General features: G+C 41.9%; 1 long non-coding RNA gene across 1 annotated transcript in view; it reads right to left on the bottom strand.

The window, feature by feature from the left end:
• Positions 1–11,733, bottom strand: part of LOC103169860 — a 54,768-nt gene extending 43,035 nt beyond the window's left edge. Inside the window, exons 1-2 of the long non-coding RNA XR_485847.3 lie at positions 11,583–11,733; positions 10,466–10,543 (exon numbers count right to left, since the gene is read on the bottom strand). This is a non-coding gene — a long non-coding RNA (uncharacterized LOC103169860). The remainder of the gene's footprint in view (positions 1–10,465; positions 10,544–11,582) is intronic.
• Positions 11,734–18,304: the final 6,571 nt, after the last annotated feature.

The following is an 18,304-nucleotide window of genomic DNA, read 5'->3' as shown; positions in this document are numbered from 1 at the left end:
AGGAAATGAGGACCTAGACAGGGAACACTGGAGGCTCTTGAGGAGTAGGTAAACACTGACTGAATTAGAGAGGCAGCGTGGCTCAGTTGAAAGAGCCCGGGCTTGGGAGTCAGAAGTCAGGAGTTCGAATCCCAGCTCTGCCACTTGTCAGCTGTGGGACTGTGGGCAAGTCACTTCACTTCTCTGGGCCTCAGTGACCTCATCTGTAAAATGGGGATTAACTGTGAGCCTCACTTGGACGACCTGATTACCCCGTATCTACCCCAGCGCTCAGAACAGTGCTCGGCACATAGTAAGCGCTTAACAAATACCAACATTATTACTATTATGTTTTTGTAGAAAAAAAGCAGCAGAGTGAAATATGGACTGGAGTGGGGAGAGATAGGAGGTTGGGAGGTCAGCAAAGAGGCCGATACGGTCATCGACACGGGATAGGATAAGTGCTTGAACAAATATGGTGGCAGTTTCGATGGAGAGGAGAAGGCGGTTGTTAGTGGGGTTGGTAAGGTTAAACCGACAGGATTTAGCGACACATTAAATATGTGGGTTGAATGAGGGAGGTGAGTGGAGGATAATGCCGAGTTTACTGGCTTGGGAGACAGGAAGGATGGTGGTGCGGTATGCAGTGACGGGAAAGGCAGGGTGTAGTGGATAGAGCAGCGGCCTTGGAGTCAGAAGGTCATGAATCTAATGGTGGCTCTGTCACTTGTCTGCCGTGTGACCTCAGGCAAGTCGCTTCACTTCTCTGGGCCCCAGTTAACTTATAATAATGAATAATAATAATGTTGGGATTTGATAAGCGCCTATTATGTGCAGAGCACTGTTTTAAGCTGCTGGGGGAGATACAGGGGAATCAGGTTGTCCCACGTGGGGCTCACAGTTAATCCTCATTTTACAGATGAGGTAACTGCGGCACAGAGAAGTGAAGTGACTTGCCCACAGTCACACAGCTGACAAGTGGCAGAGCTGGGATTCGAACCCATGACCTCTGACTCCCAATCCTGGGCTCTTTCACTGAGCAATGGGGATTGAGACTGTGAGCCCTGTGTAGAATAGGGACTTGTCCAAACCAAATATCTTGTATGTACCCCAGCACTTAGAATAGTGCCTGGCACATAGTAAGTGTTTAATACCATTATTATTATTATTATTATTTGCTTATATCCATTCCAGCCCAAGAAGCCTTCCCCAACTAATAATAACAATAATGTAGGTATTTGTTAAGCGCCTATTATGTGCAGAGCACTGTTCTAAGCGCTGGGGTAGATAAAGGGTAATCAGGTTGTCCCACGTGGGGTTCACAGTTAATCCCCATTATACAGATGAGGTAACTGAGGCACAGAGAAGTTAAGTGACTTGCCCACAGTCACACAGCTGACAAGTGGTAGAGCCGGGATTCGAACCCATGACCTGACTCCCAAGCCCGGGCTCTTTCCACTGAGCCATGCTGACTAAGCCCTCATTACCTATTTTCTCACTTCCCACTTTCTCCCTCAGCATCATGGCATTATGTATGCATCCATAATTTTATGTCTGTCTCTCCCTGCAGACTGTAAGCTCGTCGTGCGCATGTCTACCGTGTCAACCACCTCCGTTATACCGTACTCTCCCATGAGCTTCGTATAGTGTTTTGCAGCTAGTAAGCACTCAATAAATATGATGAATTGATTGATTGTTAGGAGGGAGATGGTACAATAACTGGAGTGAGTCATGGGGGTCAAGGGAGGGTTTCTCTGCAAAGGGAGACATGAGCAGGTTTGAAAGCAGTGGGGAAGTAGCCATTGGAATATGAACAGTTGAATAGAATATCAGGGAGAGAAGAAAGTAGGGAGCAAGTGGTGATATTAGGTGTGATGAGATGGGGTCATTGGTTTAGGTGGAAGGGGCACTTAGTTTAGCGGTCTGGATACACTAAGCGCTCAATAAATACCACTGATTGACTAAGAAGTAGGAAGAGAATTTGGGAAAAATTCTCAAAAAGGAGAGGAAAAAAGAATGTCTCAGTATCTGAGAAAAGATTGGGACACAGCGCCGTATATTTTGTTTTGATGTGCAATAATAAAGGGAAAACTCAGTGACTCTCCGCAAACAATACGGCCACACGTTGCTCTTTTTAGCCACACACGCTGACAGATCTCAGCAACATCCATCATTGCCTTTGAAAATGAAGGACAGATGTAATATATGCCTTGCCAAACAAAGGCAGAGACACCAGAGATGTGGTCCTAGGTTCTCTGGAGTCCTTATGAGTTAGTCAAAGGCCATGAAGCAGTGCGTCCTCTATTTCCTTCTCAATATTTAGTATCAAGTCTCTCTCAGACTCTCAAGTGCTTAGTACAGTGCACTGAACCCAGTGGAGACTCAATAGATCTGTTAACACTATCATTTACCACGGCTGCTCACGGGTACATCCGGAGAAACAGGGAGAGGAGGAAATTATCTCAGGCAACCGTGTGGATGGATCTGTGAGTGAGTTAATCAAACTGGCACCCTCCAGGAGATGAATAAATCCCAACGTAGATGGACCTGTGAGAGCAATCGAGAAGCAGCGAGGACTAGTGGATAGAGGATAGTGGCCTGGGAGTCAGAAGGACCTGGGCTCTAAACCCGGTTCTCCCACTTGTCTGCTGTGTGACCTTAGGCAAGTCACTTCACTTCTGTGTGCCTCAGCTACTTCACCTGTTAGATGGGGATTAAGAATGTGACCCCCATGTGGGACACGGACTGAATCCAAGCTTGTATCTACGCCAGCGCCTAGTACAGTGTATGGCACATAGTAAGCGCTTAAATACCAAAAAAATAAAATTGAAATGACCTAGAATAAGGCTGTTATTTCCTTTTGGCCCCATCCTCCTGGCTCAAGTGACACTTAGCATATGACTAATAAAGGAATGGCACGCTATCTAAAAGCCCCACACATGGCATATGCTATGCTTGAGTAGTAAAATAATAGCAGTGGGATGAAATCACTTCAGGCTTCAAGGGAAAAAAAAATCTCCAAATCTACTCCACCCTCTCCAACTCTCCTGCTTCAAAGACTAGAGGACCTTACACTGAATCCTGACCTTGTTGACTAAATTTAGAGCCCTAATAGATGTTATGGCAAGGAAGAGTGCCTTATATTAAACCTTTCAGATTTAATTGATAGATATTAAATTTGAAAATCCAACTCAGCTTCTTCATAAGCGCTAATGGTATTTCATTTGAAATGGAGCTAACCTAATAAACAAGTGAAACTTCACTGTCATTTCAATTGCAGGCAGTCCTGGGTCGCATTTTAATCACGCCGTTCATTTGATCACTCTGGAACTATGGTTGAATAAAAAGCACCAGACTCTTTAAGAGAGGTAGAAGCCTAGGTAGCTCAGGAGAGCCAAACCTGGGGGGAGGGGATGGAAATGGTAACGGTGGACTGGATTCTGCCCACTGCATTTCCCAGACTGGTATTCGCCAATCAATCCACGCAAACTACAGAACACTTATTGGGTGTAGACCCCACAGTTCTAGGCCTTTGCTCGAGTACAATACAAGAGAGTTGGTAGACCCGTCCCCTGCCCACAATGAGCTTACAGTTCACTGAAAAAGTCATATTCCCTACCCATAAACTACCTTCGTCCCATCTCCAAATGATGTCTCCAATCACGCATCTGTAGAACTTAGTCTAATATGAAGCTAATTTTAAATATAAAGGTACACCTCGTTTTGATAATATTCATAATGGTATTTGTTAAGGACTTACTACATGCCAAGCACCGTGTGAAGCACTGGAGTTCATTCATTCATTCAATAGTATTTATTGAGCGCTTACTCTGTGCAGGGCATTGTACTACGCGCTTGGAATGTACAAATCGGCAACAGATAGAGACAGTCCCCGCCCTTTGACGGGCTTACGGTCTAACCGGGGGAGACGGACAGACAAGAACAATGGCAATAGAGTCAAGGGGAAGAACATCTCATTAAAACAATAGCAGATAAGTAAACGGAGTTGATGCGATGCAACCAGAGTCCACCCAGTCTCTGTCCCACATGGGGCTCACAATCTCAGGTGGAGGGAGAATAGGGATTTAACCTCCATTATACAGATGAGAAAACTGAGGTGTGGAGAAATTCTGCCACACCATGTGGTTTCAATTCATAACTAGGATATAAGACAGTGGAAGAATTAATGAATGCTCTTCCTGCAACGTAAGTGTTCTGGTATAAAATATTCCCCAAATTGGAGCGAGTAGATTTGGTGAAGGAAGAAACGGTTGTGAGCACATGCGTGGTGTTTGTTGATCAAAGCGTACTGCCACACTTCCCTACCACAGCCTTACTGTACTGTTCCACACAGTACTTAGTGTTTTGCAACTTGACCATATTTAAGACAGTAAATAACTGAGTGGGTGGGGTATAAAGCTTTCTTCTAGTAGCAGACATAAGAATAACATAGGAATGTCTATCTTCAAGCCATCTGTCCCTAACGCACTGAATCAATAGTAACTATAACACAAGTTTTCCACAGCAGGGGGTTCTTCAAGAACACAACCCTCTGTTATTGAACTCCCTGTATTTTAGGGGTTGTGCTTATCTCCTGAGGCTTGCGGGTAATTCCTATGTTTCCCAATCTGAAACAAACACGTGATTTACCTAGAGGATACATCACTGTGAGGCGAAAGATACAGTCTTCTGAAAAAAAAAAAAATCAAGTTGACAAGTCTCACCTACTACCTCGTGGGTCAAACATTATCAATCTTGAGTAAAATTCCAATGACTCAGAGTGCTTGGTAGCTTGTGTTTTTAGTCACTACTCAGTGCTGTTGGTTCATTACTTTTCTCTTTCTACAACCCAGACCGCACACTTCACCCCTCTAGTGCTAACTTTCTTACTGTGCCTCGATCTCACCTGTCTTACTGCCGACCCCTAGCCCTCGATCTGCCTCTGGTTTGAAACGCCTTCCCTCTCCTAATCCAACAGAGAACCACTCTCCCCTGCTTCAAAGCCTTACTGAAGGCACATCTCCTCCAAGAGGCCTTCCCAGACTAAACTCCGATTTTCATCTTCCATTCCCTTCTACGCCTGGGTTCCGAAGGGGCTACGGGTCTACGGCATGGGCAATGATGGTGCTCAGTGGTGTTGCCCTGCCCTGTCCCAATCCTCCACCCGGCCTGCCTGGCCCCTGGAGATTTTTCCTGAAGCCCCTCAGAACACTAGGTGGAGATTTTTCCTGAAGCCCCTCAGAACACCAGGTGTGTACTGACACAGGACAATTAGGAAACAACTGTAAAGGTAAGGAGGGAAAAGAAAGGAGGAGGACAAAGTGGGAAAGCATGTTTTCTGTTAAGCACTTACTATGTGTTGTGTTGTTCTAAGCGCAGGAGGAGATACAGGTTAATCAGGTCAAACACAGTCCCCATCCCACACGGGGGTCACGGTCCGAGTAGGAGGGAGAAGAGGAGTTGAATCCCCATTTTGCAGTTGAGGAAACAGAGTACAGATTTTGAATCCCCATTTTACCGTTGAAGAAACTGAGACCCAGAGAAGGTAAGTGACTTGCCCAAGGTCACACAGCACTCAAGTGGCAGGGCTGGGATTAGATCCCAGGTCCTCTAATTCCCAGGTTCAATGCTCTTTTCACTAAGCCAAGCTGCTTCCTTACATTGCTCTCAGTGTCTAGTAAGTGTTTAAGAAATGCTGTAATCATAGACACTTCTACACATCAGCCCATCAACCTAGAAGACAAAAAGCTGGGATAGGCACTAGAGAATCAGATCAGACACAGCTTCTATTCCACAGAGGGCTCACAATCTAAGAAGAAGGATGAGCACAGCTATAGCTGGCCCTTGTTTGCTGCTACACATTAGGAAAGTCCAAAGGAAATTCCTGTCCAAATCACAAGATTCTGTGGAAAAATTACCTGCCCCAAACAGAAACCGTGACCACGGAAAGCCAGTGTGATCTTCAATCACTGGGACTTATTGAGCACTTACTGTGTGCCGAGCACTGTACTGACCATTTGGGAGAATGCAACAGAGATGGTAGGTATACATGTTCCCTGCCCACAAGGAGCTTACAAACTAGAGGGGAAGCAGAAAATTACAGATATGTAGTTCTCTGTTGAACAAGACACCAAACTGCCATTACTGCTACTGGACCCCACTGTGCTAGATTCATTGCCTATATAAGTTTCTATTCCATAAAATGGAGCTAACATCATTTTGCCCCTGACTTTGTCATGGGGATTTTTGAGATGAGTCACTAACCACGTCTGTTAAGTGTTCTGAGCAACTTGGAGGAAAGTACACTCTAATGACAGCATAGTTATCCACACATATATATATGTGTGCACTGTCCTGATTTTCAACAGCAATTTATAAATACCTAAAGCAACTGAAAATTCAGCAAGAATCCTTTGCAGTTAACGCTGTATTTTCTTACTCTCCCCAAAAGGTCACAGACAGCGCAGTCAGTAAAGCCTTTAGAAAATGCTTCGTTTCCTCAACTTCATTAAAAGGGAAGATGATAATGTATGGGAACTTCCAAACAACCCCAGAAGGACCGTGAAGGGCAAGCTTTGTCGGTGTTAATGCTTCATAAGATACTACAAAGTCTGTAAAATTGAGTTGCAAAGATTTTTACCTGTACCTTATAAATGCTGTCCCTGAAGAATGTAAAAATTCCTGGAAGTCAGAGTATGAGACGCTCGCATAGAAAGTGAAAGAGGGATCCTTCATTAGCTAACAGATTTCAGTCACAGCAGCGTTTAGCTAAATGGGGTAAACACTACCCATAGAATTTTCCCCAGTCAGAAGGTATTAACAGATGGAATTCAACATGAAAGAAACCTGAAACAGAAAAAGGACTCTAACTCACCAGGATCTAAGCTCATGGTGGATATTGACCGTGTTGCATTGGCTTAGTACGGTGCTCTACATACACGAAGCACTATTCAGTTGTATTTATTGAGCACTTACTATGTGCAGAGCACTGTATTAAGTTCTTGGGAGAGTAAAATATAACAGTAAACAGACACTTTCCCTGCCCACAGTGTGCTTGAATCTGGCCAAACCCTGCGTAATCGCTTCAGGTCTCTTTTTCATTTTGTCCACAAACACCCAGCCTTGTCACTGTGGCATGCTCAGCAGCAGCAGCATGGCCTGGTGCCTGGGAGTCCGAGGACCTGGGTTCTAAACCCAGCTCTGCCACTTGACTGCTGTGTGTCTTTGGGCTAATCACTTAATTTCTCTGTGCCTCAGTCACCTCATCTGTAAAATAGGGATTATATCCTACTCCTTCCTACTTAGACTGTGAGCCTCATGTGGGACAGGGACTGTGTCCAACCTGATTAACTTGTATAATAATAATAATAATGGCATTTGTTAAGTGCTTACAATGTGCAAAGCACTGTTCTAAGAAATGGAGAGGATACAAGGTGATCAGATTGTCCATGTGGGGCTCACAGTCTTAATCTCCATTTTATAGATGAGGTAACTGAGGCACAGAGAAGTTAAGTGACTTGCCCAAAGTCACACAGCTGACAAGCGGCTGAACCGAAATTTGAACCCATAACTTCTGACTCCCAAGCCTGTGCTCTTTCCACTGAGTCACACTTCTATCTACCCCCGTGCTAAGAACAGTCCTTGGCAAAGAGTAAGCCCTTTACAAGTAGCATAATTATTATTCCTTCATATACCCTCTCGGCAAACCCTGTCTAGTTTTGAACTTACTCATCTCACTTCTGCCATGGTTAAATTTTTCAATTAATCCACCTACTCATCTTTAAAAAATAATACTTCTGGCTGTCATTACTGAGTCTTTGCAATAATCTTCATATCTTTGTTTTTTGAACCAGTTTGTTCCTTTCCAAGGATTGATCTGTTTCTTAGCCCCCACTTAATTTTTCCAAACTCAGGTCTTCCAGTGACATTCCCTGGAAGAGATGCCAACTCCCTGGGGAGATCCTGTGAATCACATATTGGTTATAAAAGTAGGTAGGCTCTTATAAACAATGGTACGACATCTCTGAGTATAACAGATAGATAGATGTTGATCTATGTCTTTATGTTATGAGTTGGGAGGACCACAGTTTTGCACGTCTACTATCTCAGTGCTCTTTCCCAGAGTCCATTTCTGATGAGTTTTAAAACAAGTGTCTGGTTGTGGCAAAGATCATTTGGTAGGATAAGGATCCTGAAAATCAACCAAAGCATAGAATCATCTGAGAATGATTATCTTGGTGGTCAGAAAGGGAAAGCCAACAGCAAGCAGCCGATCCCTTTCCCACCAAAAGAATCTGGATGAGAACTAATAGTTTCTAGCTAAAAGTGTCATGGAATAACATGCATCAATTCAATTAATAATATTTTCTAATTATTTATTTAACCCAGGGCTGTTGCTAGGTATCTGTGGCTCATGATCTACTCAGGTACAAGGCATTCCTTTCCTCATTTGTCTCCCCCAAGCACTTAAATGCCATCATTATTATTTCTGGTTCTAATGGCCAGCAAGTGCAGGTCGGGAGCAATGTCTGACCCAATCTCTGCCAGTGGATCTCTGGCCAAAGATGGCTAAATTTACTGCTTTTGTTTCCCAGTCGTGGAAACAGTGCAAATTAATTAATTAATTAAAATTAATAAATTAATTTTGCCTAATGTGTCTTTTTGTCCTTCTAAGGTAACTTAGATCATTCTCTCTCAGTCCGAAGGGATCGTTTCATTTTTCAGTTTCGTATGTCACTAAAAACTGCCTAGTGAATCTTTTTCAGGTCCAGAATGCTGGACAATCAAGACGAAATATACTGCTTGCAGCACGTCCCTTTCTCCTACTATAAGAAAGAATACTGAAGCACTTACCATAATATTACAGTGCTCTGCACACAGTAAGTACTCAGTAAATACCAGACTGATAGATGGATTGACTGCTAGCAAGATGTGGTTAAATGTAGTGTACCTTTTCCAAATAATACAATTTTAAAATTTTGAGGGAGAAAAATGACCTTTTAACTCAATAGTACTTCTTGCTAGAAAATAAACCAGGTAAATGTGATTTTTAAAGATCTGCTTTGTGATTGCTAAAGTTTAAAGTTATTAAAAGTGCAAGATAAGATTCAAAGCTTGAAAGAAGAACATTCTAAAAGATAGTTGCTCTAAAACTGTGCATTCACAGAACACATTGGCTACAACAGATTTTCAATCATCTAGGCCGATCCTACCATCTTCATTTAAACCTTCTTCACCAGTGTCGTCTTACTTTCGCTGCGTAGAGAGCGGATTTGGAAACAGCAAACCACCACTTTCTGCAGTTCAACTTTTTATATACTTAAACACCATTATTAAGTCACCCTTCAGCCTCTCTTCTCCAAGGCAAATAATACCTATTATTTCTGGGTTTCCTCACAGAACTTATTTTTCAACATTTTAATTAACTCCTCGAGCCTTTTAAGAAACTGTGAGAATTCTACAGTTCCTTGCTCAAGTATCCTGATCCGGAACTCTTTGACAGCTAAAGTCAGGATAAATTAGAGGTAATGCAAATCAGATTTAAATAAGTATGACTTGCAAAATCAGAGTAAGAGTATGGCAGTTCACCAGCAACAGAAGCAAAAGCTCACTGCACCCACATTTTCCCTGAGCAGGACAGGAGAATTGACATCTCCCAGAGAGCCCAAAAAGCTACTGCATGGGTTCCTCTAGGGCCTGAAATGGAGAAACTGTCAGCCAGGATGAAGAAAAAGAAATGTTTTAAAACCCAAAGAAGCAAAACCTCAGACAGTGTGACATAATTATGGTCAGCTGGAAGACAGCAGTAGAAGACATGTCATCCTGGAGCATGGCAATTAGAAGTGGTGTGACTCCCTTAGAGCAGAGGCTTCCCAAAAAATCACAGCACAGGGACGCAGAAATGAAAACAGCACCATTCACTCAAGCAAAGGTGACAGAGTTGTAAGGGACCCTGCTTACATTCATATGGAATACTGACAATCTGGAGTGTCAGTCACACATCTGTCTTAAACATACAACCCCATCCACAGAATCTCACAGTCAATTCAATAGCATCACCTTCAAATCTCAAAAGACAGTGATATATGTCTAAAAATGCAGAGGAAATTTGAAACTTGCACCTATTACCAGATAACTCAATAAACTTTGAATAAAAGTAAAATTTGTTTCGACCCGGATTATTCAGTTGGACCAATGGTTTGAAACAGTTCATTAGGTAATTTCTCAATCACTACCTGAGTTCAGTTCACATGCCAGGCCTCAGAAATTATGTGTCAATTAAATCTACTGCTTATGCAACAGAGAAAGTTCAAAGAAGAATATCTGACAGACAGTAAATTTTTCAAACCTTTCGGTGGACCATCAAAAATGTAATAAACTTGAAAAATTTCAGCTCATACTCTTGCAGATCAGAATGAAGATTGTAGCTGCTCATTCATTAAGTTCAATTATGCCCCACTTAAATTTCTAATTAAATTTTCCTTACCGTTTGAGAAGTTTTGCTCAGTGGACACCGTTACAGTTCAGAATTACTTGTTTCCTAATGCTCCCTTCTCCAAATCTCCTGCAATTTGGAATTGGTCCATTAGAAGGTTCAGGCAAGGAAAGTTACATGAATGAATGAAACATTGTAACTAATCATTTGAAAAACGTATTGCATTTTACATGCATCTAATTACAATAGCTAAGAGGTGCAAATGATCCAAGAATGGGAATATATTTCCATAATACTGCATAAGCAGCAACTTTATATTGATAAAGTAAAACACATGAAGATCAGTGAACATATGTTCAGTAATGTTAAACGTTTGACATATATTTGTATTTTGTATACAAACATGACTGGCTCTTTTCTATTACTCGGAGGAATCTTTGATAATTCACATGTGAAATTAAAGGCATCTTATTCATTCAGTTATTTATTATTCTCTGTAAAATGAGTTAGGAATTTGTCCCCGTGAATAATGTTAGCCATAATAGTTAATTTACTCCTATTCATTGGCAGTAATAAAAATGTACAAGGGGATGCAGAAACATTATTATTTCTTGCTTGAAGTGCAATTTCATGTGGAGAGAAAAACATGTTAATATGCTGCAAAGTGCTACAGGAATTTAGTTCTCAAAGGAATGGTGGTATTAAATGTATTCTGACAAGAAGGGGCCTCGGAAGGGAAACATTTATCTTCATAAAGTCATTAAATTTACTGAGCAGCATCACATTCTTACTGCAATCTGCTCACTCCATTAAAGGCAGAGCGGTGGAACCGTCTCAGCCGTATTAGAGGCCTCTATTTCTGAAAATAGTAATAATGGAGCTTTTTTCTAATAATGGATTTTTTCCCCCTCAAAAACAAAATCTCAGACCTCAACAAAATATGGAAATTTGGCCCACCCTCTCTTGAAAAAAGGAAATAAAATGTTAGCAAGCCCCTCTTTCTCCTGAGTACGATGTGATACTTGACTAAAAGATAACGGTAAAAGATGGCCCTAATTTCACTGTTTTAAGGCACTAATGGCTTTGAAGGTGTTTACCACATACCTCTAGCATATGAAAGATACTTTAGTGTCAAAATGATGCTAAGAGAGGTTCCTCATATTTGTACCTTTTAACGGTGGGTCTTTATTCAAATATGCTGCAAATATGAAGCAGTGTTAGCATCCAGCAGCTCTCAAATCTCCCGGTTCCTCTTCCAGCACAATTGTTACTTTGAGTGATATTTTTCTCTTGAGCTTTTCGATCAGTAGGTACACTGATGATCTAAAACCAAGAGAAATGTAAACATACTTTTAGACCAAGCACATATGCATATAGATTGAGCCGGTGGTAGGGATGAATGAAAACAAATTGAATATTTTTCAATGCAATAATATTTTCCACTTATATGGCACCTTTCTTCCAAGGAGCTCAAAACACTTTGCAAATAGCTATTATTATTAGGAGGAGGACAAATATCCAATATGTAGTCAAGTCATGCAAGAGAGGGCAATTTTCAGGTGTTCTTCTTGGGTCTGAGTACAAAACAAGAATATTAAATGCATAAATAGTTGGTATGACTCATGATAAAAAATAATCATGGCTCTGATATTGTTTGAGAGAAGGAAATAAAATGTTCCCTTTCTGGTGGTGTAGCAACTTTCAGATTACTAAGGTTCATGTACCAATTTACCTGGCAGGAACATTCAACATGTTCCTTTAGCACCTAATTCAGTGCTTTCCATCCCAGAGGTGTTCAATAAATCCTGCTTGACTAATAAACTGATACTTTCATCACCAAAGATGAGGGGGGGGAAAAAAACTGGCTCTGGGCCAGACTATATAATCAAAATGGTGAATTCTGCCCATGCTCACCATTTGACGCAAAAGTGGGCACAAACCAAATGCTGAACCCAGCTGAAACTCACCGTTACAGGTACAACTTTTAATTCCAAACCACAACTTGGTCTGTGATTATTAAAATCTTTATCAGTAGAATCAACGTAGCGATATCTCCTCAGGGGGGAATGGCTGCTTCCTCGTCACAGACCCCATGCCTTTATACCTTACCTCTAAAATATATTCCCAGATGGCTTACATATTTCCATTCTAAAAATAAGTTATTTTTAATGATTGCATTGTTCTCCTTTAATTTTGTAGCTCTTGAGGCAATATTGTCTAGTGGAAAGAGAACAGGACAGTTCCAACAGATCTGGATTCGAGTCCTCTCTCTGCCACTAATCTACTGTGTGACCTTGGGCAAGTCACTTCCTTTGGGCCTCCACTTCCTGACTTGTAAAATGGAAGATAGATTAGCATATAGTAAGCACTTAATGCTATAATTTTAAGTATTACTGATGTGACAATTGCCAAATGTAGTTTAGCATGCCCCTCTCCCTCTTGGCAGAAAATAAATAACCTGAGTACAACTCACAGCTGGAAACTCTTCACTCAAGCAACGATCAGCATCGGAGAGATAGAGTTGAATGCTGAATTCTGTAACCTGAGTAGCACATTGTCCAGTGACGTGTAGATTGAAAAGAGTCACACGGAAGGAAATGATGAATGCTACCGTGACCTTTGGGAAGCACAAAGACCAAGAGTCCCTCCAAAATAGTATCAAAATGGTATCAAAATCAAACTGAAGGTGTACCCCGCAGTTGCAGCATTCGACCTTGTTTTATGCCTGTGAAACCTGGACTGTTACAGATTCCTCAACTGACTCAAATTCCACCAGTACCCCCTTTGTGCAATATTTAACATCAGGTGGCAATATAGGTTCACAAACAAAGCATTTTTTAGGAGTGGAAGCTATGAGAAGATAGTGACGCAGAGGGAGACACAAAGGAAGAGTGCCAGGCACTGAGTCCCAAATTATATAGCTCAACAAAAGACCACTTTTAAACACAATACAGAAATAACTGTCAGTCACACACATTAACAAAAATGTACGGTATTCAAATCTAAAGGATAGAAGCACATGCAAACAAAGCTTTTACTGAAGGTGATGCCTTGGGGTTTCCTTCCCTGGAGGCCAGGGTTTCTTAGAGAAGCCCCATGGCCTGGTGGAAAGAGCACAGGCTTGGGAGGCAGAGGATGTGGGTTCTAATTCTGGTTCTGCCACTTGTCTGCTCTGTGACCTTGGGAGAGCCTCTTGACTTCTCTGTGCCCCAGTTACCTCATCTGTAAAATGGGGATTAAGACTTTGAGACCCAAGTGGAACAACCTAATTATCTTGCATCTACTCCAGTGCCTAGAACAGTGCTTGGCACATAGTAAGTGCTTAACAAATACCATTATTATTTTTACCTCAGCTTCTCTAATAAGGATGGACCAGCAAGCCACCCCATGTCCATGCTGTAGTGGACTAGAAAATGAAGGGAGGGTGAATTCTTGGGAAGAAACTGAGTCTTTAATGAACCACCAATTAAAAGCAGAGCTTCTATTTTCTTATAGTTAAGTTTGACCACCACATTGCACTACAGTTGCAGGTTCTCATGGAAATATTTTGGCTGAATATACATGTTCTTGAGACTTTTAACACCATATTCTGAAATGGGAGATGCTTGGCTTAGCAGCACCTCAGATAATTGAGAGATGGATGTTTAATAGGAATATATGATTCACTAAGTGACACTAATTTTGTTACTGAAATATCTTTACTACCAGTAAATGTCCACAGAGTTATTTAAGTCTTCCAGTAAGTTCACAGCCTCAATAAGTCTTTCCAACCTTCCCTACAGGAATTCTATTAATGGGGTGTATATGTCAAAATGCAGGTGATGGGTTGGAAGGTTGTACTTATTCCAAAACACCCCTTATAATGTGTTTCATTTTATTTTTATTTTTAGGAATCTCTTTAGTGAAGAAAACAATTCTGGATTATCTGCCATATTTACACAATCTCTTTTGGGCTCTGGTTACCAAACACCACAAATTCATCAAGAGAATGAATCTGATTCTTGATTCACTAGCATACTCCAACAGCACATATTTTGAGAAAGCACTAGAACTGGTTCAAATAAAATGACAGCAAGGCCAACCAACTACTACAGACCAAAAAAAAAAAAATCAACCCTGACCACTGGAAAAAAACCAAACATAAAAATATCAAAAAAAAAACCCCTACCAATCAATGGCAGGAAAAAGTGACATGCCAGCATACCAAGCTCCTGGTACAAGCACAACTCTGCCAGGAGAAGAACTGGTGAATGGTGAAAGCTGAGGAGCTTCAAGCAACTGACCGAAAAGCAACTTGCTGTCCTTGCAAAGAGCATCCTGCAGTTTGTGGACCAAAATCCAGAGGAGCTGGTTTCATCCTAAATGCCAAGTCATCATAATAATGCTAATAAGAAGAAGAATATTCTCTGGTATTTCTTAAGCACTGACTATGTGCTAAGCACGCTAAGTGCTGGCTTAGACACAAGTTAATCAAGTGTGTCATGGTCTAAGTGGGAGAGAGAACAGGTATTTAATCTCTATTTACAGATGAGGAAACTGAGGCACGGAGAAGTGACTTGCCCACTCAGCAGGCAAATGACAGAGGCAATATTAAAACTCAGGTCTCCTAACTTACAGCTTTATTCTCTTCCCACTAGGCCAAGCTGCTTCTCTAGCCGATAGCTGATTGGGCTGCTGCCCCGAACTGATGGATCGAATACTTCTATAAAATTTTCAGTTGGTCATCAGTGGTTTGGGATACTGCTATGTGTTCTGGAGAAGTTTCTTAAAAATATTCATTTCATATTTCCACCAGCCATTTGAGAAATACAGAAGATCATAATGCAGACAGCATTTCTGCAGAGGTGTACAGAGGCTGTGGGTTCTAATTCCGCTCTGCCGTTTGCTGTGTGGCCTTGGACAAGTCACTTAACTTCTCTGTGCCTCGGCTATGTCATCTGTTAAATGGGGATGAAGGCTGCGAGCCCTACGTGGGACAGGGACTGGGTCCAACCCAATTTGCTGGTATTCACCCCAGGGTATAGTACAGTGCCTGGCACATTGTAAGCACTTAACGAATACCATAATTATTATTATTACCATTTTATGTTGAGATAAGCACTAAACATGCTCCAGAGGTGGCTGGATGAAAAGGTACCAAGACATAGCAGAGACCAACCTCAAAGTGTGATCCAACAACTATTAGAGCTCGAGATCTTGTGGCATAAAATAGGTCTTTTAGGAATTAGATCTGCCATTTGGCTATTCAGTCTTTTGAGGATACAAGCATTAGGGCAGCAAAGGTGAGATATGTTACGTGAAAAGCAGTTTTAAGCACTGCAGTACAAGCGGTACTAATCTTTTCACGGACTGAGATCAATCTTGCTTCACATGCCTTGGCCTCTTTAAGCACCTTCTAACACGCTGGAAACAACTGACCCAAAGTTCATGTGTTATGTTCGATGGGAGCCTCCGTCATATCTGGAAATGTATATGATAACTGAGAAAGGCTATGAACAATCCAAGCAAATCAGAATATTTTCCACAGTCGAATGACTCTGATAGACATTGCACCTAAAGGAGCGAAAGGCAATCATCAGCCAAAATGAATGCTACAAAAGGATGATTGTTTTCTCCCATTAAATAATAGCCTCTGAAGAATATCATTGATCGTGCACTTCTGGAAACACAGAATGGCTTCAGACCACGGCACGGCAGACCTGACCTCTGCAGTAGGTGCAAGAAAAGTTCCATTCAGCTCTCATATATGGCCCAAAAGCGACTGACATCAATATATCTGAATTCCACAACAAATTTGACTGCCTTCAAAAACTCAGAAAGATTTTAAGACTGTTCCACAGAGAATGTGTCAGAATTAGGGGTTCCTGGTCTAATAGATTTCTCACCATAGATGAAATAAAGCAGGTCCAGTTCCTGTTCGATTTACTATCTGCAGCCAAGTGGGAGCACAAGTAACTGAGCTCTGGCATTAAAACTTCAATCAATTAATGCCATTTATTGAGTGCTTACTGTATGCTGAGTATTAAGTGCTTGGGAAAATACAATATGAATTGGTAGGCAACTCCTGCCCTCAAGGAGCTAACCGTCTAAAGGAGGAGATAGATGTTGAAAGAAATTACATTTAGGTGAAATGGCAGAGTGTAAGGTTATATACGTAAGTGATGTGGGCTGAGGATGGGGTATTTCCAATCCCCCTCTCCTCCAGCCCCCGCTCAATTAACTCTTGCAACTCAACCGGCTACAAGCGTCATCAAAAGTAGTAGAGATAATCGTGTGGGATTTCTTACTTATAATTATAAGGGTACACCCAAGAAGACATGGAAATGGAAGCAGCTAGCTCAGCGTTCTGCACTTGGCTAGCTCCTTTCTTCTCCATCAACAGTACATTTCCCACTTCCTTCCCATCAAATCTTCAGTTTATGTTTCCCTCATCATGAATTCATGAGGTTAAGGACCATGTTTAATTCCCACCTGTGTATTCTCTCCCAGCATTCAGAACAGTGCCCTGCCCATAGTAAGTTCTCAACATATACTATTCCTTCTACTCCAGTCTTCTGTGCGAGCCCAGGCAGATCTCGGCTGCCATTGCCGTGTTGCCACAAGAAACAGATCTGCTAGACTGTGAAATCCTGGCTTCTGTGAAATCTTTTTCCCTGGGGGAAAGGTAGAGGAGGAGGTCAGGACAGTTTGGTAAAGAGATCGCTGTGGAGAGCAAAGCTAAGGATCCTTCCCTCCTCTCCCCTGCCCCCTCCATCTGCCTGCATTTCTCTGGATCCCAATCCTCCATTCCCGATCCCTGGGCATCTCCTCAGGGACAAGAGCTAACTGAAGGGCAGAGGAGACACTTTGAGAAGGCAGTTAAGTGCCGCATTTTGCTGCTGCAAAATAGCAGCGAGATACCCACGCCGAGCCTGCATCAGTGCAGAGTGGACAAACTGGTCAACTCTGGAACTCTTCGAGGAGAGGATTCACACACACCTGCATCCAAACAAGGATCTCTCAAGGAAAGTGTTGCTGCCTACTAGAGGGTGGAAGAATCTGTACTGTTTATATCATCCCGAGAGGAATTTCTTTTGGAAAAGGGTTCCCGCATGTTCCGGCATATCATCATCAAAAGAAAGAGGAACTTGCTCAGGATGCAGGAATCTTGGAAGGATTGGGAACTGAAGGGAGCAGTCTGAGAAGCATTTGGGAGTTTGTGTCTCTTTAGCTCTGAAGGTGTGTGTCTAACAGATTCTGCTGGGGTTGTGTACCCTGGCTTGTGGGGCCAGTGGGTCTCTTTATTAGAGAGGATCTGTCCTGTACCACGATCCTGGTGGGTGGTGGGTGGCAATGGTTCGCTGATGGGACAGCCCTGTTACCCAAGTGGGCCGGCAGTAAAGGTATCACTTTGAAATCGAGGCAGACTATGCATATATTTTATTCAATATTCACTGAACACCTCCAAAAAAAGAGACAGAAAAAGATATACCAACCTTCAAACTACAGACTTGAAAGAAAATGCCCTAATAGTGTCTAAATCCCCCTGCAAAAAAACATGCAAATATAAAATTAACCTATGAATTTGCATTAACCAAAGATTTTACATAATTATGTGCATTGAGATAAAGACTTTACATGTCATATATCACATATACTTCACATATGGTGAGTACCCAATATATAGCACCACTGAAATTCAAGCAGAAATGAAAAAACTGACTATATAAGCTCAACAGAAAAACCCTGGGGGCCCTAGTTAATTACAAGCTGAATGAGAAAATGGTTTTGATAGACACCTGAGCAAGAGGTCCCTGACTAGTTGCTAAAGGGAACATTAAGCGTGTTAAAGGACAAAATTAGTTTTCAGAGGGCTCGTAAAGGGTCTATGTAGATTCGTGGATAGTGGGC

Source organism: Ornithorhynchus anatinus, chromosome 6, assembly GCF_004115215.2.
Source record: "Ornithorhynchus anatinus isolate Pmale09 chromosome 6, mOrnAna1.pri.v4, whole genome shotgun sequence".
Classification (NCBI taxonomy): Eukaryota; Metazoa; Chordata; class Mammalia; order Monotremata; family Ornithorhynchidae; genus Ornithorhynchus; species Ornithorhynchus anatinus.
This window is presented reverse-complemented; position numbering and strand designations above follow the sequence as displayed.